Here is a 23,773-nt window from a genome sequence, read left to right on the forward strand (position 1 = left end):
CTGACCGTGCCATAATGGCTTTTAAATATCATTAATGAACACCTTGAAGAAGAAGTGGTTTCTCTTCTTGAGTAAAGAACCCCAAATATGGTGATTAAAAACTCCTATTTAATTACTTATTGCAATTAAAATGAAACAAACACTATTGTAGCAAAAGTCTTGCCAATGGAAGCTGTAGCCTGAAATTCAGGCACCTGCATGTCCATAATCCCACTCACCATGTAAGCCAATGACTAGAGGAAAGAATTAGTTTGCCTCTGATTATATCTGATTACCATCAGTGATGACAGTAAACAAGGCAGGAAGGCCAAATGATACTTGTGGGAAGCCCTAAAAAGGGCCTGGGAAACATTCCCAACTGAGGAGACACAAGGGAAAAAAGTCAACTGAGTCACATAGATCAAAAGCAACTGACTTAGACTAGTCACCAGAGCAGTACACATTAAAATAACAAAGGGACATCATTTTATACCTATTAGATTGGTAAATGGTAGAGAATATAGTAATGACACATGTGTGAGCTGTAAGTTATAGGAAACGCCCTGAACAGCTGGTGGGAGAGGGCACTGGTGCCACCATCCTGGAGAGAATCAGGATTTAGTCAAATCGTATATATTCTATGACCCAGCAATTCCTCTCCTGGTTTGTCTCAAAGAAATCTCACGCAGGTGCATAAGAGGTCATGCAAACGAACACGTATTGCAGTGCTATTTGTGAAGTTGAAGGCAGTCTGGGTTCATTACTGGAATAATGGAGTAACTCATGGTGGATGCACACCATGATATGCTATACAGCACTTCGAAGCAGAAGGTTAGTTGTGGTATAATAACATGTATGGATCTTAAAAATACAGTGCTGTATTAAAAAATATGAAACCAGCCCAGCCAGCGTGGCTCAGTGTCGACCTATGAACTAGGAAGTCAAGGTTCAATTTCAGGTCAGGATACTTGCTTGGGTTGTAGGCTCAATCCCCAGTGTGGGGTGTGCAGGGGTCAGCCGATCAATGATTCTCTCTCATCATTGATGTTTCTCTCTCTCTCTCTCTCTCTCTCTCTCTCTCTCTCTCTCTCTCTCCCTTCCTCTCTGAAATCAATAAAAATATATATTTTAAAAGTATGAAACCAGACAATATATAACTATACTAACACATAACTAAAATCCTATGCATATCAAACAATTTTGTAAGAAACCAAATAAAAAGATCCACATTAAACAAGTTAGGATGTTTACATATATAGGGGACAGAGAGAGGAACAAGAATTGGAATTGGGACACAAAGGAACACATAAATAAAGGGGGACTTGCGTGCAACTGTGATAACAATGTCTTACGCATTAGAAAAGGCGGGGAACAAGGTCTCTTCTGGAGCATCCAGAAAGAATGCAGGCCTGCTGACACTGGTTTTAGCCCTTTAAGACCCATTTCAGAGTACTGACCTCTGGAACTATAAGATAATACATGTGTGTTCTTTTAAGCCATTGAGTCTGTGGTTTTCTGTTCAAAAAGCAATAGGAAAGCCATATAATAACTATAATTTATATATTAAAAGAACTAGTGGAAAAGGTATACAACATTACATAAACAAGGGATTTCAGCAATGAGATGGAAGCTACTCAAACTAGTCAAATGTAAATGTTAGATGAAAAACACAATCTCAGAAATAATTACTTTGACATTCTTATCAGCAGAATGGATGTAAAAGAGAAAAGAATTGGTGAACTTCAAGATAGATGAGAAATTATGCAAACCAAAATACACAGAGGAAAAAGGGTAAAAACGCAAAACATACATCCAAGATCTCTGGGGCAATATCAAATGGTGTAACATACATGTGACTGGGTTTTTCAAAAGAAGATAAAAGAGAATTTGGAAGGAGAGAGAGCAGGGGAGAGAGAGAGAGAGAGAGAGAGAGAGAGAGAGAGAGAGAGAGAGAGAGAGAGAGAAAGCAGAGAGAGAGAGAGAGAGAGAGAGAGAGAGAGAGAGAGAGAGAGAGAGAGAGAGAGAGATTGAAGAGAATCTTGGACAGAAGTAATATTTGGAAGGAAAAAAAAAGACCAACCATAGAGTTGACAGTTGGCTGTGTTTTCTATACAATAGATACTTTCTATTGTAACCCAAAGAAAGATTAACACAAATTAAAAACACTTGCTAGGCACATAATGGTCAGCTTGCTGAATTTTAAAGATACAAAGAAAAACTTAAAGGAAATCAGAAAAACAGAAACAATAAATACAGAGAAACAAAGATAAAAGTGACATTGCACTTTTCATCAGGAAATATGCAAGCTAGAAACAGGGAAGTGGTATTTTAAAGTACTGAAATAAGCCCAGCTGGTATGGTTCAGTGTTTGACTGTTGTCCTATGAACCAGGAGGTCACCAGGAGATCACAGTTCAATTCCTGGTCAGGGCACATGCCCAGTTCTGGGCAGCTTGATCCCTAGTATAGGACATGCAGGAGGCAGCTGATCAATGATTCTCTCTCATCATTGATGTTACTCTCTCTCCCTTCCTCTCTGAAATCAATAAAAAATACATTAAAAATAAATAAAGGACTGTAATAAAAAATGCATGTCAACCAAAATTATTTATCTAGTTATGCTAATGATTTAAAAAAATCTATATTTAAATCTACCAACTTACTATTTGTTTTGAATCTTATCCCATCTATTCTTTGTTGTTGTTTTTGTCCCTTTTCCTATTTTCTTTTAAATTGAGTACTTTTTATGATTTCATTTTATTGGTTTATTATATTATACTAGAGGCCCAGTGCATGAAATTTGTGTTCTGGGGGGCCCTAGAGGGTATTATGCTAAGTAAAAAATGTTAGTACAATGATATTCATTTGGAAAAAAAAAAATGAAATTCCACCCACACTTCATATTACAGAGAAAGACAAATATATGATGTCACTTGGACATGGTTTCTAAAGAACAAAATAAACAAACAAACACAATTAAATCAGACTTATAGATACAGAGAACAAACTGACAGAGACTAGGGGAAAGGTTTGTTTGTTTGTTTGTTTGTTTGTTTTTGGGGGGGTGCTGGATGAAATAAGGTGAAGGGTTAGAAAGCAATAATTGTCAGTTACAAAATAGGCATGGGGATGCAATGGAAAGCTCACTGGCATGGCCTTCTGTGTCCCCACCCCCAATGTGTCGGTTGCAGATCTTACCTGCTGCCTGGAAAAAGCTGCCAAATATGATGACATCAAGAATGTAGTGAAGCCGGCAGCAGACAGCCCCCTCATGGGCATCCTGGGCTATACTGAGGACCAGGTTGTCTCCTGCAACTTTAAGAGTGTAGGAGCTGAGGCACAGAGGGGGAAGTGAATTGCATCACTATTTGAGGCCAGAAATGGCAGAGCCCAAGCTAGAGCTTAGGTCTCCTGACTCCAAATCACTGACTTCCTCCCCTCAAATATCACTGACTCCCTACAGCTAGAAAAATGGGGAGGCTTCTCAATCTGTCCTCACATCAGGCTGAAAGATAGACAAATTATCAACAAAAGTTCACAATATTAAGTCTGGGCTCCTGACTTCCATGGCTGGCAAATGCCCCTGAGAGCCAGGCCACAAGCTCTCTTAGGCCTGGGTACTCACAATACCCATCTATGGTTGAAAGTATCTATTATATAGAAAACACAACCATAATTACATTTATAAAACGAGGGTACAGACAGCTGAAACTACTCACTGATCCTAAAAAACGTGTCTCTCCCTTTCCTCTATCAAAACTTTGCTCAGTTTTCTTTCCTGAGTACTCTCACCTCCATTTCTGCCTATCAAATCTTACCCAGACCTGAGTAGCCAACAAAATAATGAAGAACAAAGTCAGAGGATGGACACTATCCAACTTCGGGACTTACCACATAGCTGCAGTAATCAAGACAGTGTGGTATTGGTGAAAGAACAGACACGTAGATGAATGGAACAGAGTGTAGGACCCAGAATATTCTCACACTAAGTCTGTAATCCACTTCAAGTTGAATTTTGTATATGGTTTAAGATTAGGGTCCCAGTTCCATTGTTTTGCATGTGCTTATCCAGTTTTTCCAACACCATTTATCGAAGAGACTGCCCTTACCCCATGGTGTATTCTTGGTGTCCGTGTCAAAGATTAGTGGGATGCACATGCATGGGCTTATTGCTGGGCTTCCTGTTCTGTTTTTGTTTTGTTTGTTTTTTTTGTTTTTTTTTTCCTATGGGCCTGTTTTTATGCCAATACCGTATTGTTTTGTTTACTAAACCCCTGTCATATAGTTCACTACCAACAAGGGAAATACATAAAAATTTCAGGAATATTTTGTCTCGTTCCCTTTCCCTGACACTGTAAAGATGATCTTCAAGATCAGTATGAGTTGAGTAACAGCCTGTTCTCGTGGCACAATCTGGTTTTTCAATGGTGGTGAAACACACCAATGAAGTTATTCTCTTGGGGGGGAAATGTTGATTGTTGAGAGAGAAACGAAGGAGAAATGTGGCAACAGCTTGTACTCATGAAAGATCCTTTCTTCAGGAGTTCATTAAAACAAACAAAAAAATAACACCCAGATGCCTTTAAATGTTTTGTTTCAAAATGTTGACTTGTTACATCCAAGGACCCTCCCTGTGTCCCAGAAAAACAATTTCTCCCAAGAGAGGTAGCCCAGCCTTAACGAGGTGAGAAAGAAGTCTGTTTGATTAGACCAGTACTTCCTAAAACACCCATCATATGCCTCATGTTCAGGTTCATGGGGCACTCACACTTGGGGTGAATCACCATTTTTTTTGTCCTCAAGATGCTCATACTCAAACGGTAGAGAGAGCTAGTGCTCAGCGGAGTGATTAAACCCAACATTTTCATTAAACACTTCGGTTCTGCCATTACACAGATCTTCACTACGTGTGACAGCATCAGCATGTAGCCCCCAAGAATGCCCAGTTGAACAGTCTGTCCAGGAAGGACCTCTAGGTCATTTTACAGTAGAGCAATGGATTGCGTGCAAGAGGGAGGGCTGCGACGTGCCATATTTGTGGACCTGTGGGCCTACCTTGGGCTTTACGTGGAACCATTCATCTCTGTTCTCCAGCGAAGACACCGAGGCTGCGCTTCACTGGGGACACTGCAGCACAGGACTGCATACCCAGCCCCAGTGGAGGGCTGCTATCTGGTCTGGAGGAAGAAAAACCTGAGGTGCTGGAGAGGCAAACAGTTGACCCGTCTGCCCATCCCAAAGGCCCATCAGAGAGCTCATGGATGTTGGTTAGGCACTGCGTCAGTGGCTGAGGGACTGCTTACCTGGCTCACAGGTAATGCTCACTTCTGTTCCTTTTTGTGTTGCTTTGAGGCCCTGGCCTAGTTGAAACTTTTCAGCCCAGGCACAGCTTTCTTCTTAACTCAGTGTCTGTTGCTGAGGAAGACACCCTCCATTGAGAAGAGGCAGCCAGATGCAGCATGGGAGCAGAAACGTGGGGGTGAGAAGGGGTCTAGTCGGGTCTCAGCAAGGTAGTTCGCCTCCCTCAACCTCAGTGTTCTCACCTGCACACAGAGCAAGTCTTTCTCTCTTCCAGCTGAAAACAGGCTGTGACTCGAAAACTAAAGATAATAGAATGGCCTTTTGGAAGCCACCCACCCTAAAAATCAGGCCTCCACCCCCTTGCTGGTTTGGCTCAGGGGATAGAGCATTGGCCCATGAACTGAAGAGTCCCAAGTTCAATTCTGGCCAATGGCATGTACCTGGGTTGCAGATTCCCGGCCTTAGTCGGGATGAGTGCAGGAGGCAACCAATTGATGTGTCTCTCTCACATTGATGTTTCTCTGACTCTCCCTCTCCCTTCCACTGTCTCTAAAAATCACCCTCAGCTAAGGATTAACACAAAATTTTAAAAAAAACAAAAAACAAATCAGGCCTTTATGAGAAAACATGAAGAAGAACACCAGGTAGAGAGAACCAGGCAAGCCAGACGGGGGGATTTCCTGTGAGCTGTGGTTCATGATGGCTCTTATGGAACACCGGGGCCTTCCTTACAGAATGTCCCTATCTGGAGAGATTAATAAGCCGAATAAAAATAGTTGTGGGTAGCACTTTACCCTCTTGTGCTCTCCAGACTGCACAGGCTTTAGTTGCTCCCGGAAGTGTCATCTCTTGTGGGAAGAATGGCTACCCAGCCTTGCCACCCACCCAGCAGCTCCTCAGGTCCCAAGGCACTTGACTCCCCAAAGAGCACAGCGCTGGCAGGTCCTCCCCTCACCCATTCATACCTCACCGCCCTGCTGCCTCTGCTCAGGGGCTTGGTGGGCCCAGCTTCCTTGCCATGAGGATCAGCGCCTTCAAGAGGGCCAGCCTGGGGCTGCCACTTCTGACCAGAGCCAGCTGGCCCACCTGCCACAATGCCTTTTTAGCAGAAGCAAGAGCATTTCCTTCCGTGGCACCTTGCTTGACGTTGGGGAAGAGCGCCCTCTAGTGTGAGTTCTTGGTAGAGACGAAACAGCTTCTCCAGCCTGGGTGAGGCTCTGGGATTTGAAAGGCTGGGAGGCTAGGAGCCAGGAACAGAGCATAAATGGGTGTAGCAGAGAAGAGGGGAGAACAAACTGGGGACCCTTGAGCTACAGGAAGTCCCTCCATACACACTTAGCCTCTCGGGCCTGCTCATAGGCGGAACACGCTTGTCCCGGACCCTCCTCTCTTGTAACACCCCAAATTCAGCCTACCCCTGACACCTGGCCACTACAAGCTCACCTGCCTCTGTGACTGAAGAGGGAAAGGTGGAAAGGCACCAAGCAGTGTGTCTGAGTAGCAACACGGCTGGCCGCCCAGTTGTCCGTTGAAAGCACCAATCCTTGGGTGGCCTCCACCTGTGCCTTCATGGTCCTACGACGACCAACAGATCAGTCCTGTTTTCTGCAGGGTAGGGGAGGGGAGAGTTTAGCAGTGTGAGTAGGTAGATATTGGGTGACATGCCCTACGAGGGTGTCAGGCAGCAGGACTGCCTGGGAACTATGCTTTCTAGAGCCACACCATCTTCATCAATACCACCCCCCCTTTTTTTTTTGAGAGGGACAATCCACATTTTTTTAAAAATCTTCAGTAAAGTGCTACACAATTCAGATTAAAGCCCCCCTCCTTCTTTCCCTTCTAAACAGATTGCCTTGCTAAATCCCTCCCCTAAGGGATTTTATAGCTGCCGCCAGCCATAGGACAGGATGTTATGATGCTTTGGGAAATGAAGTGGTAGCAGCTGCACCATCAGCACTGTATGTACCCTTCACTTCCCAGACTCACAAACACACTCAGAATCTCTTTTTCTGCTGTTGTTTTGTTGCTGTTGTGTCCTATGAATTATATCCTATCGTCAGCTCTTTGTGACTTTATTGAGTTTAATCAGACCCCAGCTGCTGCACCTACATGGTCAAATTGAGTGTTATCCTATATAATAAAAGGCTAATATGCAAATTGTCCCGTTGGGAGTTCAACCGCCCACTATGATGTGCACTGATTACCAGGGGCGGCATGGAATGAAGGAAGGCCCTGGCCAGCAGCCGGCAGCCAGCAGCCGGGAGACGGAAGGCTCCGACTGGCCCTGATCACCGGCCAGGCCTAGAACCATGCCCATGCATGAATTTCGTGCACCGGGCCTGTAGTTTGTATATAATGTTCACCAAGTTTATTTCCAGTTACAGATAGGGTGACCACCCATCCGGGTTCACCTGGAACCATCCTGGTTTACATCTGTCACCCTGGCATAAATATGAATGGTGGCCCTTTCTCTCTGAAAAGGGTCCATTTAGACAATCAATTACAGTGTCACCCTAATCACAGATGATTTATGCAAGAAAACATTTAGGTACAAGTACTTACAGGATGTGAAAGATAGCATTACCAGGAAGTTGAAATTTAAATGGTTATTATATTCTTGGCCTAAGTAGCTCTAAGCTTCCTGGCCCCTGGTACAAAAGGAAAACACGAAGGTTCAGAAGTTCATTCTATCTTGTAAAATGATGCATAGGATATAATCTGGAGGAACTTATTTATCAGGAACTAAATTGGAGGAGGAATTTTTCACATAAATTGTTATATAAGGGACACTGAGCAACATAAGGGACTGTGTGTGATGTCCTCGGTGATAGTTTTAGCACAATTTCCTATGTGGTAATTTAAAAAACAATATTGGTCCTCAAAAATGATTGTGCTTTTCTAATTCTCTTTCAGTCTCTGTGGGGTAAAAAAATGAGGAGGGAATAAAAATTAACTCACAAGGATTAACTGAGAAATGTGTGCAAAGTGCCAAGTAAACTATAAATAGCAAAACATTGTCATTTTTACTCTTATTATCTTATTATCCCAAACTGTCTTTTTATTGATGGGGAAACCTAGTGGGGGAGGGGAGAGAGCGCGATAGTTGTTGGCAAAACTGGGGTTAACACTCCTATTTAACCCTAAACGCCGATAAAATCTCACATGGCTGTGAGACACTTTGAGAGTTAGTCAGGCCACTTGTAGAAATTGGGGCTGAGGCTGGCAGGGAGATGATGCAGAAAGGAATTCAGAGAGCGTGGACAGTAATGCGTGTGGCAGCCCAGATGCAGAGGCCAGAAATGGTGCATTAAGTCATTATCCTAAAAAATATTATAAACCTAATTTTCTTTTAACAAAATAAAAGGAGTTCCATGGTGTTTGCATGAGGCACTCCCAGGTGAAAACAAGTAAAGAAGAAAGCTTTTCCCAGTCTGGTTTCCAGGGACACAGCCCCTTGGGGCTAGTCCAGCAGGGGGCTTTCCAGTCTTACAGCACAACCTTCTTTTCTGCTTCTTCAGGACAGTGCGTCTCTTCAGCAGCACCCAAAAACTGGTTAGACATGCAAATTCTCATGCCCCTCTCCAGACCCACTGAGTCAGAAATGGGGGTGATTCTGTGGCTTGAGAACCACTGCTCCACGTGACTTCAAAGAGAAGAGAGAAGCAAAGTCATGGCAGTTCTCCCCTGGCTGCTCTCCCCCACCCACCAGGCAGGTTGTCCTTTCCAGATTCCTCATCACCATTCCTTTCCCAGGTGTGGGACTTGCTCAAAGCTGAAGAAGTGGCTTAGTCTCTGTTTGATGGCTCGCCTCACCCATACCATCTTTGGATAATAAAACTACCTTTTTGGAGCACTTCCTATGTGCCAGGTTCAAGAGCACTACAATCAGATGGCCCAGTTCAGTTTAGTTTTAAAGAAAAAAAACAAAAAACAAACAAACATGTCTTTCTTCAGCCGCTGATATATTTGGCTGATTTCCAGCTGGAACAAACGAAAAAGGATGCCATTTAATTTTTGAAGGGTAATCAGGTCTACGGGAAGGGAAAGCAGTGACTGTAGAATGTAGAATTCTGTAGAAACCGCTGCTCCCTTCTACAAAGAGCTTTTCACGTTTACAAATGGGTCCCAGCAGAGAGAGTTTAGCTGAGCCTGAAAGAATATTGATTTGCTTCCAAGGCATAATGAGCCTGACGGTTTTGCCTGCTATTTTTACCCTGCCCCTCCAACAGACCAGTGTTGTGGGTTCAGACTTATCAAAGGGGATAAGCTCTTCGGAGGGCTGTTCTTGACTGGCTGTAAACTGAAAAAGAAATGAAAAGAATTTTCTGGTTGTGTGGACCTCAGATTGCCCTGCTCTGCCTCTTTCTTCCCAGTGGAGCTTTCTGGCACTCCTCCCCAAGCTTTATTTTGTATGCAACATGCTGCCAAAGAATGGGAAGTCACTCAGCGAGGCAGAGGGGAGGCTGGAGCCTGAGAGGGTGGATCTGAGTCCCTGTGATGCTGGGCAGGAGGGTATATGCTGGAGAGCTGACTTCTACCCCATGACCTGACCAGCCAGCACAACCCATCTGAGCTCTGGGTGCAAGCTGCCTTGGCCAATAGTGAGGGGGGAAAGACTCTTAATAACAGGGCTGGCCAAAACCGGTTTGGCTCGGTGGATAGAGCGTCGGTCTGCGGACTGAAAGGTCCCAGGTTCGATTCCAGTCAAGGGCATGTACATTGGTTGCTTGCACATCCCCAGTAGGGGGTGTGCAAGAGGCAGCTGGTTGATGTTTCTCTCTCATCGACATTTCTAGCTCTCTATCTCTCTCCATTCCTCTCTGTTAAAAATCAATAAAATATATTAAAAAAACAAAAAAAAAACAACAACCGTGCTGTTTCATTTCAGAGAGGGACCCTACACAGGCCCCTGGGTATCCGATGGGGATTGGTACCAGAACCCCCCAGTGGATACCATTATCCAAGAATGCTCAAGTTTCTTGTATACAATGGCATAGTATCTGCATATAGTCTCCCTCGGCATGCAGACGACAGCAGGATATGCCTACACATCACCTCATTCACATGGATTCCGTGTGGTGCTCAGTGTGTGGCAAACTCATGTTTTGCTTTTGGGAACTTTCTAGGATTTGAAAAATGTATCTACCATCTGTAGTTGGTTGAACCCATGGATGTAAAACCTGAGAGCATGGAGGGTCAACTGTATGTTGAACCTGTTACATGTCTATTTATTTAGCCTTAGTGCTACTCTTCCTAAACATATCTTTCCAAGGAAGCTGAGTTTTCCTGTTCAGCCCTACAGTAGATGGATTTACTCCTCAGTCCAAGGGCAGGAAGAAAGCCTCTCCTTCTCTCACAACAGGTTGCACAGTTTAGATCCCCGCCTCAGCCCAGTTCCCCAGAAAACAGAGCCTGAGGCAGAGCTCCGGTACTAGATCTTTACTGCCAAGAGGGGTTGAGTTCCAGGAAAATATGAATGAAGGGGAAAAAGGGAAGTGAGGAAGCAAAGCAAATAAATACACCTTAGCTCATTACCAAACAGGCCATGGCTTCTTAAAAAAGCACAGGTGTTTGCTCAGAGGATGGGTGCTGATCCAGGGGACTGGGGCTGAGACTGGCTAAGTCAGATCTAACTCCCTGCAGGATGCCAGAAGATGAGGCAAACTCTAGGGTGGCTCCTGGAAGCCTGGAAAAGTGGTACAGCCAATGCTGAGAGCTGAAGTGGAAAATGCCTGAGTTGCTCTGGCAGGTGGAAGTGAAGGAATATATAGAAAGTGAGGCCAGATTATCCACCAGGGGAGTATGTTCCACGGGGGGTGGGGTGAGGGGCGCGTTAGAGCAAGAGGGTGAGAGGATATAAAATGTTTATCTCATTTGAGTAGTAATCTTTATTTTCTAGAATGTCTAGAAAAAGCAGTCAGTATCACAGTGAGCAAGCCCTCAAGAGTTTCCTGGGTGCAGAGTGCAGATTCTACAAGAAGATGGACCCCCTCAGGGAGTTGAGTGTTCGAAGCCCTAAGGAATGAAGAGCAGGAACAGTCAGCTCTTTGCAAAAGTGTGAGGTGGCAAGGGGAGAGGACGCGCTCTAATGTCAATTCAGGGAACATTTGTGCAGCGTCACCCACGTGTCCTGCACTACGCCAGGCACTGGGGGTGCAGAAATCAGCCATTGTGGTCCCCGAGGTCCAGGAGCTCCCAGCCCAGTGATCAGGAACTAGCCCTGGAGGACTGTGCCGGGCGGAGAGCAGCTCTTTGGGCCTCTGTCAGAATTGGGGGTGTTGATGTTTACTCACTGCTGGAGAAGGGCTGGCTTTGAGTTGTTTTCCTAGGAGCAGAAAAATCCTCTGATCCCCCGCCCACATAGGTGAGACTAGGCAAGGTCAGGGTCTGCGTGAGCTCTCCCTGGCACCGCCAGCTGAGTGTGAGTTAAAGGGGCTCCCACTGCCCAGGCTGGCAGTCCTCTAGGGAAGTCCATGCAGAAAAGACACTACAGTATGTGATATATTTTCTCCTGAGTTTCCATAGGGTCCCTCTGACCTTGGAAATGAAGGAGAAAACCCTGCTGAGCACTATTCCAGTGGACTGGAAAGGAGACTCTAGGACTCAGGCCGTGTTGCCCCGGGCCTAGCACACTGCCTGCACCCGACAGCTTCTCCTCCGTGGCTGTCGTTGATTGACGCTAGATTGTTACTGGCTGCCTCTACGACATTTTGCTCAGTGCCTTCTTGTCTTTGTTTTAATTATGAAAGTACTACATGCTCTAACAACAAATTCAAACGGATAGAGGTGTAAAGTAAAAGCGACTTCCATCAACCCCTGCTCTTACCAACCAGAGGTTAATAGCTTCTTGTACTTCCTCTAAAACATTTCTTAGCAAATGTGAGCATAACACACAGTAAGTCATACTATTGTACATTTGACTTAATTTGTTTTTTCACTAGATCTATCATATCTATCTATCTATCTATCTATCTATCTATCTATAGTGCAGAAGTCTGAGGCGTGTGAGAATTCTAAATTTGAAACTGGGTTTTCAGGGTGAGATATATTTAAGGTAAGAGAAAAGAGCATATTTTATTTAACAATTTGCTTGATTTATGAACTTTAAGTATTTAATTATTAACATTTTCGCTTTCAAGTTTATCCATTACTTTCCTTCTCTCTATTTTCTTCTTTTTCTCTTTTATTTTATTTTATTATTTTTTAAATATATTTTATTGATTTTGTACAGAGAGGAAGGGAGAGAGACAGAGAGCCAGAAACATCGATGAGAGAAAGTCATCGATCAGCTGCCTCATGCACACCCCCTACAGGGGATATGCCCGCAACCGAGGTACATGCCCTTGACCGGAATCGAACCCAGGACCCTTCAGTCCCCAAGCTGACGCTCTATCCATTGAGCCAAACCGGTCTCGGCTTTTTCTCTCTATTAATAGGTGTGGTTTACATGCTATTTATATGTTTTTCTAAAACCTATTATATTCACTGTATAATATATATAATATATATCTGTCACACCAGCCTATCCTATTTAATGGCTGCGATAAATATTTCATTGAATCAGTATACCGGAGTTTAGTTTCCCTTCACCAATATTTAGAATGTTTGCAGCTTTTTAAAAAATGTTTTATTAATGTTTTTAGAGAGAGAGGGAGAGGGATAGAGAGATAGAAACATGGATGAGAAGTACCATTGATTAGTTACCTCCAGTACAGCCCTTACTGGGAACTGAGCGTGCAACCAGGGATGTGCCCTGATATTACATTGTTATAGTAAACATATTGGGTCGGCAGCTAAGTAATTGCGGATTTTTTAAAGAAAATCAAAGACAATTTTTTCATGGAACTAAATAACTTTATTCTTTAATGTATTGCCCATTTTGATCAATGACCTTTTGCCATATTTCAGGCAGCATCATAATCCCACGTTCAAAAAACTTCTGTTTTTTATTAGCAAAAAACTGAATCAGGTACGATTTGACATCATCATCATTATTGAAATTTTTACCATTCAAGGAGTTTTGTAAAGATCGAAACAAAAAGTAATCAGATGGTGCAAGGTCTGGACTATATGGTGGATGTGGCAAAACATCCCAACCAAGCTCCATTAATTTTTGCCGAGTGACCAAAGATGTGTGTGGCCTTGCATTGTCATGATGGAATACAACACCTTTTCGATTTGTCAATTCGGGCCACTTTTCTTCAACTGCATTGTTTAATTTCGTTAGTTGTTCAATGTAGACATCAGAATTGATCATTCGGTTGGGTGGTAAGAGTTCAAAGTAGACAATTCCTTTGTAATCCCACCAAACTGATAACAAAACCTTCTTTTGATGAATATCAGCTTTTGATGTTGTTTGAGTTGGTTCACCTGGCCTGCTCCACGATCTTTTCCGCTTGATATTGTTGTAAACAACCCATTTTTCATCGCCAGTTATCAGTCGTTTTAAAAATGGATCATTTTCATTACGTTTCTTTAGCAAATCGCAGCTGCTAATGCGTTGCGTTAACTGTGATTCTTTCAGTTCGTGAGGAACCCATGTATCGAGTTTTTGAACATAGCCAAGTTGTTTTAAGTGATTTTCAATGCATGTATGTGATACATGAAGCTTCTCTGCAATCTCATGTGTTGTACTGTGACAGTCCGAATTGATTATTGCTTTGATTAGGGCGTCATCAACTTCAACTGGACGACCAGAGCGTCTTTCATCTTTGAGTGAAAAATTACCAGAACGAAATTTGGCAAACCAATTTTGACACTGCCGTTCTTTTAAGGCTTCGTCACCATAAACAGCACATAACTTTTTATGAGCTTGTGATGCGTTTTTCCCTTGCGGAAATAAAAAAGCAAAATATGACGAAAATGTTCCTTTTGATTTTCCATTTTTCAACGAACGCCAAATAAAAACTACAAAACAGATCAAAAAACTTTTTTTACTGATTAACAGCTGAATAGCCAACTATCAAATACAAAATGTGTTTTACATTTGTACTATGTCTGCAAACCTAAAAATTCAACTGAAGCCATATATGTGTGAAACCCGCAATTACTTAGTTGCCGACCCAATAATTATGCATGCACCATCAGGCACTTCTACAGTAAATCCAGAAGTGGAACTTCCAGGTTGAATTTTGAAAGATATTGCCAAATTGCTCTCCCCTCAAAATTTATTTGAAACAATTAGTGTATGAACCTGCCTCTTTCCCCACATCTAGTACCTCCCTGGGACCAGGCCAGAGGGCCCCTGCCATGGGTCCTAAGCCATAGGAAGCTCCTTTCTGGCTCTCCTCTGGGTATGACCTCATGAGGTCAAGGGGATATGTCCACCTAGAGCCTGCATCCTTCCCCTCCTTGACCATGCCCTGAGGTTCTGGAATCCCAGAATTTCCTTCCCAGAGAATCATAGGCCTATCTCTGCATAGGCATCTTCTCAGATATATCTTCCAGAATATGTATGGCAGGTACTCTCATCCCTAGACCCTAAGGTGGCCAAGGGGTGACTATGTATGGAGAGTAGACAGGGCTTGGCTGTGTGGGCTGGGGTGTACACACACACACACACACACACACACACACACACACACACACTCATAAGGCTCCTCACAGTGGGGTATGGACCTGGGTCGGGAAAGAAGGGATAGGCTATGGACTAGGGTCTGGGAGCTGGATCCTGGCCTTTCTGGATGAGATATATTTAAGGTAAGAGAAAAGAACACATTTTATTTAACAGTTTGCTTGATTGTGATCTTTAAGTATTTAATTATATGATATGCAAGTATGCGTTTATATTGTTGCTTTAATCTTGCAAATGTTAAGGTTAGGTCATTTCCAAGTTTTCAGTCTCTGCAAAGCTATTGGTAAAAACTGGTATATATGACTGTGATGGGCAGGTCATTAAAATTGGTAAGGTTGAGCACATTTACATATGTTTCTTAGCCACTTACTTTTTGATGCACTACCATTTTGTTTTGTTTTTAATCCTCATCCAAAGACAATTTTTCCATTGATAATTTAGAAAGAGTAGAAGGGAGGGGAGAGAGAAAGAGAAAGAGAGAGAGAGAGGGGGGGGGGAGAGAGAGAGATCAACATCAATGTGAAAGGGACACATTGATTGGTTGCCTCCCGCTTGCACCCCCACTGGGGCCAGGGATCAAACCAGCAACCAAGGTACGAGGTATGTGCCCTTGACCAGGAATTGCACCTCCGACCCTTCAGTCCATGGGCCGATACTCCAACCACTGAACCAAACCAGCCAGGGTAGTGCACTGCCTTTTTATATCCTTTCTTTTTTAATCTTTATCCTCCTATTTTTAATGTTTGTGTGCATTAACTAGCTATGCTACATGTGTGGCATATGTGTTCTCCTCCCCCCTTTTTGTCATCTATGCTTTTATTTTATTGAGGTGGTTTTTTTGTTTTGTTTTGTTTTGTTTTGTTGTTGTTGTTTTTTGCCATGTAAGTATTTAAACATTTTCTGCTTTCAAAATTATCCATTATTTTTATTCTTTTCTCTCTCTTAAAGGCTGTTGTTTACATGCTATTTATATGTTTTTCTAAAATCTGTCTTACTCTTTAAAAAAACAACAACTATTTATGTTTTTCTCCAAACACATTTTGGATATATATTGCCTCTTGAGCTAGTCAAAATTCAGCTTCAGAGAGGAGAGAGAGAAAAAGAGAGAGGGAAAGAAAGAAAGAGAGGCGAAGGACAACAAGAAAATTAAAGAAATAATGGCCAAAATGTTTCTAAATTTGACAAAAACTGCAAACCCACAGACCCAAGAAGCTCAATGAGTAAGTGGTGTAGGCTGTGTGGTCCAGGGGCCAGGTGCTTGGTGGTGGCAGGAGGCACAGGTACATCTTGCAGAAGGAGCTGTCCCTGTCACCACAGACCGATCGCTAACCAATTTGAATCTTTAAGAAGGCCACTGCCTTTTCAGGACAGCCATTTGGCCTGGGTCTCAAAGACCTTTAAAACTTAGCTTGGAGTATCCAAAGGACTTGAGAGATAGAGCAATAGTCAGGAAGGTTCAAACACCCTCTAAGGATTAAGGTTGCTTTCGCTTTAAACGCATTGACCATTGAGAGCAAAATGATGCATTTTTATATGGCTATAATTATCTACAATGCCGAAACCGGTTTGGCTCAGTGGTAGAACATCGGTCTGCGGACTGAAAGGTCCCGGGTTCGATTCCAGTCAAGGGCATGTATTTGATACGTTGGTTGCGGACACATCCCCAGTGGGGGGTGTTGCAGGAGGCCGCTGGTCGATGTTTCTCTCTCATCAACGTTTCTAACTCTCTATCTCTCTCCCTTCCTCTCTGTAAAAAATCAATAAAATATTAAAATAATAATAATAATAATAATAATAATCTACAACTTTGTGGCACGCAAATTTGTATAGCCCTGGATTTTAGAAGCATTTCCCAAAGCCTTATTTTAATTAATTTAGACCCATTACATTGAACTTTTTGTTGTTTCTGGCCCAAACTAAGTCGTCACATTCAGAGTAATTTCTCCTAGAAGAGAAGCCAGGCTAGTGTGTATGTACACGTGGTGAGTCACTCATTGCTGGCAGAGGCTGTTAATATTTGAGGGAGTATTATGTACCTAACATCTTCAGGGATTCACTATTGGATATAATATTTGAACATCAACTCAACATACGGCTTCATCATTTCTCAGTTAACTGGCTATGCTCCACCTCTAGCTAGTAGGTACAACAGCTGGGGACGGGGAAAGGGCGGGGGGGTGAGTTACTGGGCTCTTTTCTGGCTCTCCATCTTGTCTTCTGTGTGTATGTCCTGACCACAGCTCTGTGGAACTTGAAAAGGCAGATCCTAAAGTGGAGGAGTCAAGAGGGCATCACGCTAGATAACAATGATGGGACATCAGAACTGCAGGCAACCTTCAACGTTACCCCAACCTGCCTGTCATTCTGGGCATGCAGGGTTGGAGGCTCCAGGAGGAGAGGTGTCAAGGTCACACAGCTGGACCGTGGCAGAACTGGACGCCCGTGTTTTGACTCTCAAGTATTCAGATTTGCCCAACTGCTAATTTCTAATTGGACTCTTGCTTCGTCATGTGGATGCAGGCTGCAATGGAAGGAAGATGTGGCCCTCCAGGGAACCTTGAGCTGAGAGTTTCTCCAGTTTCAAAGTCAGCAGCCAGACCGTGGGAAGGAGAAGGGTTCAAGGCGGGGCTGAGATGGCTTTGTCAGACTCGCACTTAGTCCAGTCCTCCAGCTGGACCTCTCTCCCGGGAGTCTCTGAAGCATCCTGCCTGTCTCTGAGAGCTATTAGTGGTGCCCTAGAGGGCAGGGCAGCTGGGAAAGGAAAGGAGCTGAATCTCAAACCAAACAAACCAATTCCTTCTTAGCAGGCTTGGGAAAGGTCTGGTGAGAGCAAGGTCTGGCAGATGGACTGAGATGCCCCTTCTTTGGAATTCAGGAGATAAGCTTCCTGGCCCCTAACCCCCACCCATTCTTCAGCCTCATCTTTTCAGACTCGTCATTTCTACAAGCTCCTCCTTCTAGTTTGGCCACTGGCTTGGGCCACAGCTTGCCTCCTGTTCACAGCCTGCATTGCATCCTCATTCGGAGTCAGGGCCTATTGAAGTGATCTGCCCCTGGGCGTGTCCCGAGGGCAGTCCTGTCAGCTGTAGTACCTGGTGGCCTGGCTCCTTCGTGCCTCCTCCCCTCCTCTGCAGCACCCACCACAGGGGGCTGGCCAGGCAGGCTGTATGTGAGGGGTGAAGGGAAGGGCATCTGGGGGAATCTCAGGTTTTTGGCTTGGGAGTCTGAGAAGGAGAGAAAAAGGATTGAGGGGGGGGCGGGGGGAGCCCATCTCTGAGGAAAATGGATAATGACAGAGCTGGTAGACAGTAGTGAAAGAAAGAGAAATGACACTAAAAGTGATAATGCTCCTGTTTACTTAATTGAGATTTTCTCTCTCTCTTAAAAAAAAAAAAAAAAAAAAAAAAAAAAATATATATATATATATATATATATATATATATATATATATATATATATTATTGCTTTTTTACAGAGAGGAATAGAGAGTTAGAAACATCGATCAGCTGCCTCCTGCACACCTCCTACTGGGGATGTGCCTGCAACCAAGTTACATGCGCTTGACCGGAATTGAACCTAGGACCTTTCAGGCTGCAAGCCAACTCTCTATTCTCTGAGCCAAACCAGTTAGGGTTTTTTTTTTTTTCCAATAATATATTAAGATTTGGGAGATACAGGAAGGAAGGCCCTGTTGTTCAAATATCTCTTTGAGGGGCCTGCAACTATATCATTTGAGACTCCTTTCTTTGGTCTTTGGGGCTCTTTTATTGTTAAAGCTATGCCTCCAGAGACTGATTTCCCAGGGTCTTCTGAGCAAAGGCCAGTGAACACAGACCAAACTTCCTGGCCATTCTCCTCTCCTATCATTACCCTTCTCCCTCTACCTGCCTTCTCCCGTCCGCTGCCCACAGACTCCAGGCTGTGAGCACCTGGAGGGCAATGGGCACAGAGATCTCTGGAGATGGAGACGTTGAGAAGCAAGGCCTGCCACATCCCAGCTTGGCCTGTGACCGAACTCCTGCCTCTGACCTGAGTAAGGGCCTTTTCTGCTGCTGATGGGCCCTGCAGCAGAAGGATCAATTTCAGAGCAGAAGGATCAATTTCAGGGTTGTTTCATAATCTAATCAGGGTTGCAGACCACACTGGGTGAGTATTATGTGTATGGATAAAGAGGGGGAGAGGGAGAGAATGAGGAGGGAAGAGAGAGAGAAAGGAGAGAGAAAGAGAGAGAGAGAGTTTAAGGAATTGGCTGACATGATTGTAGAGGCTTTACAAATGCACAATCTGCAGGCCGACAGAGTAGAGACCCAGGGAAGAGTTGCAGTTTAAGTCCAAAAGTGGTCTGCTGGCAGAATTCCTCCTCCTTTTGGGGAGGTCAGCCTTTTTCAATTAAAACCTTCAATTGGTTGGAAGAGGCCCACTCACGTTATGGTGGCAATCTGCTTTCCTCAATGTCCACCAATTCCAATGTTAATTGCATTCAAAAACACCTTCACATAAACATTCAGAATAATGTTTGATTGAATATCTGGGCACTGTGGCCTAACCAAGTTGACTTACAAACTTAACCATCACAGTCTTCTCCTTGTCAACTTGGCACCCATACACATCAGTTTAATCACACTCAATCTCCAAATAAAGACAATAAATAATAAGGGCATAATTCCAGCGAAAATGATACAACTATCCTGAGTACAACGAAAAATACCCTTTCCCCAGAAGAGGAGGCAAAGTCCTTGTGGTGTTTACTCTTCTCCTCAATATCCCATAATTTAAATACTATGATGTAAAGTCAATAACACTGTGATATACTATATGATATAAAGTCAAAACAGCTCATGTTACATAATAAGGTGATAAGAAAGAAAGAACACAAAGATATCACACACTTACACTCCCCCCTCCCCCCCAAAATAAGAAAGAAATACTCGTGACATTAGTCGTTGTTTCTGTGACTGGTCACATGGTTGTAGCTGGTATTTATAACTGCTTTTTCCAACTGCCCATTCCATAGTCCCTTTGCCATCAGCTAGTCATGATTCTTAACCTGCTGGGATGACCCAAACCTTTATTCATGAAGGGTTTAGACCATTAGTAGTCCCGCCAGAATTTGGTTGTTGTAAATTTCCACTGACTTTAATCATAGGGTATAGTAATATTAAAAGATGCCCTAAGGAGCTGTATGTCAGATATACCCCTCCTTACCTCCACTGTGATGTTCAAGGGGCATGTTTTGGCCCCATCTTCTTGCAGCTGAGCCTGTCCAAAGTCACTGGCCATTTTGAAATTTTTCTCAGGTCCTGATTCTACATCATGTTTGACTGAATATCTGGGCCCTGTGGCCTAACCAAGGGACTAATCCTTTACCCCGAAGGGGAGACAAAGTCCTTGTGGTGTTTACTTTTCTCCTTGACATCCCAAAATTTAAATGCTATGATGTGAAGCCAGGGAACTCTCATTCTGTTCACGTCCATTCCTGTGCCCATTTATGCCCACACATTACCTGGCAGGGAGAGCTCAAGATGGAATTGGCTGGAGCTGCCCTTTGGCATCATTTTGTCTTATGTGTACCCAAGTGGTGGCACCTGCCTTTGACCCTCTGCTTGTCAGATGGCCAAGTTCATAGACATTTTAAACTTAAAACAAATAGTTACAAAGCTGAACTTTGCCTCAGTGACGAAAACACAAACATTCAGAGCTCCAAATATTGTATTGTATCATTAGTTGGCTTTGGTTAGGATGAGTGTGAGAATTTCCCTTCCCAGCTAAAGACAAGCATTGACATAATACACATAAAGCCTGGGAGAGGTCTCCTGGGGTGTCATTTTACCCCCTATTACCTGAGAATTAAGAGGATTCTAGGTGTATCTGGCTTGCAACTTGCCTGGAGAGGATCCTGCCTGCCGAGAGTGCTGAGGGATCGTTAATACAGCCCACCGAGGTAAGAGAATGCCGAGTATGAGAACTGGCGGCAGTGGTCTTGGGACGAGTCTGGTGTGAGAAGAGCCTGGTGTGAGAAGATGGGGTTGGTGAGGAGGAAATGGGCCTTTGGGAAGAGGTGCTGGCAACCCAAAACAAGAGGCAGCAGCTTTGCAATTCAGTTTTCCTTTTGGAACAGCAGGCTCTGTTCTTGGTAAAATAAGCAGAAAACATAAATAATATACATTCATTAGAAATATATAGATAAGCATATAGCTTTGTATCCTGGCTTTGAAAAGTTTTATTATAACATATTCCATAGTCTTTGAATATGTTAATTCTTTGAACATGGAATTTGAAGTTCAAACTATGAAATCAGATTTAAGGGTTAAGAACCTTCTCCCATATTTTTGTCCTTCAAAGTTGGTATGACCAATTAGAGCCTATAATTCCTTTTCCCATTGAGGGCATCCGATCATGCCACCTATATTGTCCTCCTTGAAAGAAGTTTCCATGTAATCTCTAAGTAATTCCAACTTCTGTTAGATTACTCACAGAAACAAAGCCCAACTGGTAACCAAAATTCTGTGTTCCACATAGCCTCGTAACTGTGGGCCTTCATCCTGGTCTTTCAAAGCAGGAACCATAGGACAATGGCGGTGTGCTTAGAAACGTCTTTGTAGTGGGTCAGTCTTGGGTATGTCCTGCTCTGCCCATGCCAGCTGTGCTGCTATGGGCTACTTATTCAACCCCCCAAAGCCTCATCTTCTCCAGCTGCAAAATAAAGATAATCTCGGGCTGCTTTCAGGACTGTTGCGGAGATTAAGTGAAATAATGCACACAAGGCACCTGGCCTAGTGTCTGGTGCACAGCACAGTCACTAACTGCCAGGCCGTGTTACTGAAGACAGGAACCTGTACTGGGATGGCATGGCTTTCCGGACAAAGCCCAATGCCTGGCATATAATAAAGGCTCAATCTGTGTCAACTGAAGGAAGAAAGGACATCTTATGGGTTGCTGTAGTTTGGGGTGGAATGAACAGAGATGGGGACACAGTTGTTTTTTAACCTCCCTATATTCTCCCCTCTTTAAAGATCCCAATTACCTCAAAAGAACTTTGCTTAAATTTCTAGTCTATGAAACTTTGTGGCTTAAACATGTTAATTAAATCTATGAGTCAACAGACAGAGATACAGATGCTGATACAGCTCCTCTTTTTCCCTTAAGGTCCCAACACTGGTTTTCCTTGCACATTCACTTCAGGGAAAACTTTGGGCCTCCAGTTCTCACATTGGTAGAACTCAGTATTGCAGGCATGTGAAGATCATGGGCTCTGTTCAGCACACTAGATCCTAAGCACTACAGCTGATTTAGACTAATGCACTGGGCCTTTTCTTTCCTTCACTGCCAATTATAGAAAAAGCCATTTGATACTTCTAAAATTCTGCAGGTTAAGGGTAAGATTTCTTGCTTTCCCCCCCACACACCCCTGCCAATTTATTTTTTTATTTTTTAAGAAAACTCAATTGCATCAAGGCAAGCAGAAGAGCTGTGGGTTTGGTGCAGCAGTAGATGGTGTTATTATTCTCTATCCCTCCGCAGAACTCAGCACCACACAGCTGCGTGGGCTCCTGGAGGGCTTCCAAGTGGCTGGCTCTTCGCAGGATTTCCCTGTTCCACCTGGCATTCAATGCTTAGCACTGAGGGGAGAGAGGACCAGGGGCATTCAGAAATGGGGCAGGGCCAGATCCAGCATGGGAGAGATAGGGCCTGGAAGACGAGGCAATGGCTAGCTTGAGCTGGGACTCAAGAAGGGGGTGTGCTAGGATGCAATTAGGAGCTGATACAGGGACCGGAGCAAACAATGTGGCTCTCTGGGCAGGGGGATCTGAAGGCATTACATCCCAACTGAGTCTGCCAGGCTTTTACAAAGCCTGTTCTGAACCCCTGTCAACCCCCCCTCCCCCTTGTTATTTATTTATTTATTTATTTTAAATATATATTTTATTGAATTTTTACAGAGAGGAAGGGAGAGGGATAGAGAGTTAGAAGCATCGATCAGCTGCCTTCTGCACACCCCCCACTGGGGACGTGCCTGCAACCAAGGTACATGCCCCCGACCGGAATCGAACCTGGGACCATTGAGTCCGCAGGCTGATGCTCTATTCACTGAGCCAAATCAATTAGGGCAAAACCTCCCTTTTTAGAAGACTTACAGGAGACTTCTAACAATTCATTTAGCTTACGTACGTGTACATATCCATTTCCCACCTTCTTAATGTTGAAATGAGATGAAAATGTGCTAAGTACCTAAGACCCTGGCCTGAGACCTCTTATCCAGGCAGAGAAATGGCTCTTATGGTATGATGGGAAAGGGGAAAGGAAGGGGCTGAGAAGGAGACGAAAACTTGGCATGGGCCGTGTTGGGACTCCAAGATACATCCTATATAGCTCCTAAGATAAGGTGACCAGGTGTCCCGCTTTTGGCGGGACAGTCCCGATTTTTAACAATTTTAAAACGCCGCAGGACAGGGGACAAATTGTTAAAAACACTGTTTCTGCTTCCACGTTCAATCCCAGAACTGTTTTCCCATTTTCAAAGTGAGCAGCCAGGACCATGAAAAGGTGGAGAGGTTTAAGGTGGGGCTGAGAATGGCTTTGTGAGACTCTCACCTAGTCCAGCCCTTCAGCTGGCCCTCTCTCCCGGGAGAGTATGATGCTGAGACAGGGATGGGAGCAAACACTGTGACCCTCTGGGGGGGGAGGGGGTGTCTCCAAAGGGGACTTGTCTGTCTCAGAGAGCTTATTCGTGATGCCCTGGTGGGCAGGGCAAACGAGAAAGAAAAGGAGCAAAAGTTCAAACTGAACAAATAAATTCCTTGTTAGCAGAATTGATTTGGTGAGAATGAGGCCCAGCAGGTGGACTGACGCCTCTTTTGGGTTAACTAATGGCTTATGTTGAGTTCCCCCAAACAAAGCCTGAACAAGGACTTGTATACAA

General features: G+C 43.9%; 2 protein-coding genes across 4 annotated transcripts in view; one reads left to right on the forward strand and one right to left on the reverse strand.

The window, feature by feature from the left end:
- The window catches only part of APOD (apolipoprotein D), a 63,790-nt gene extending 43,596 nt beyond the window's left edge, over positions 1–20,194 (reverse strand). The window contains exons 1-3 of one of the 3 annotated variants that reach the window (XM_084871756.1): positions 20,059–20,194; positions 6,723–6,884; positions 3,177–3,287 (exon numbers count right to left, since the gene is read on the reverse strand). The gene's annotated coding sequence lies outside the window, so the exon portion shown is untranslated. Of the gene's footprint in view, positions 1–3,176; positions 3,294–6,722; positions 6,885–20,058 lie in introns of all 3 variants that reach the window. The other 2 variants (XM_084871755.1, XM_084871757.1) reach the window with 2 other exon arrangements.
- Positions 20,195–20,567: 373 nt separating this feature from the next.
- The window catches only part of BDH1 (3-hydroxybutyrate dehydrogenase 1), a 32,123-nt gene continuing 28,917 nt past the window's right edge, over positions 20,568–23,773 (forward strand). The window contains exon 1 of the mRNA XM_084871695.1: positions 20,568–20,794. The gene's annotated coding sequence lies outside the window, so the exon portion shown is untranslated. The remainder of the gene's footprint in view (positions 20,795–23,773) is intronic.

The sequence above is a fragment of the Pipistrellus hanaki genome (genome assembly GCF_964339955.1).
Source record: "Pipistrellus hanaki genome assembly, chromosome: 2".
Classification (NCBI taxonomy): Eukaryota; Metazoa; Chordata; class Mammalia; order Chiroptera; family Vespertilionidae; genus Pipistrellus; species Pipistrellus hanaki.